The following is a 409-nucleotide window of genomic DNA, read 5'->3' as shown; positions in this document are numbered from 1 at the left end:
GGCCCGGAAGGGGCTTCGCCCACGTGCGGTCACCCGCGCCCGGCCGTTTGGCCGGCCAGGGAGCCGGGGTGTAACGGGGGAGAGGCCGCGGGGGTGAGGAAGGCCTGGGGTAACAGGTGCCTCACCTCGGCTGATGGGATTAACTCTAGGGCCGCAGAGAGAGAGAGAGAGAGCCCGGCAGCAAAATCCCAGGAGAGGGAGAGAGAGGGAGCCTCTGGCGGCCAACCGAGGGCAAAAAGCACCGGCCCGAGGCAAGGCCGCCCCACCCCCTCGGCAGTGGGCAAGGGGCCTCTCGGGCCTGGGGCAAGCCTGCCCTTTGGGGACCTCACTGCCTTTCTGCTTGGGTGTTGGTTCGGCGGGAACTGGGGTCTCGGGCTGCCCCACTGCTGGAGCCCCACAAAGTGTGCAG

At 68.9% G+C, this 409-nt stretch overlaps 1 protein-coding gene across 7 annotated transcripts in view; it reads right to left on the bottom strand.

The window, feature by feature from the left end:
- PPP1R9A (protein phosphatase 1 regulatory subunit 9A) overlaps window positions 1–205 on the bottom strand; it is a 262671-nt gene extending 262466 nt beyond the window's left edge. For all 7 annotated transcript variants that reach the window (XM_015589385.2, XM_025046923.1, XM_025046925.1 and 4 more), the window contains exon 1: window positions 126–205. The gene's annotated coding sequence lies outside the window, so the exon portion shown is untranslated. The remainder of the gene's footprint in view (window positions 1–125) is intronic.
- Between the last annotated feature and the right edge of the window lie 204 nt (window positions 206–409).

The sequence above is a fragment of the Pteropus alecto genome, unplaced genomic scaffold (genome assembly GCF_000325575.1).
Source record: "Pteropus alecto unplaced genomic scaffold, ASM32557v1 scaffold21, whole genome shotgun sequence".
Taxonomy (NCBI): domain Eukaryota; kingdom Metazoa; phylum Chordata; class Mammalia; order Chiroptera; family Pteropodidae; genus Pteropus; species Pteropus alecto.
The sequence above is the reverse complement of the archived record's forward strand: the minus strand, read 5'-3'. Positions and strand labels throughout refer to the sequence as shown.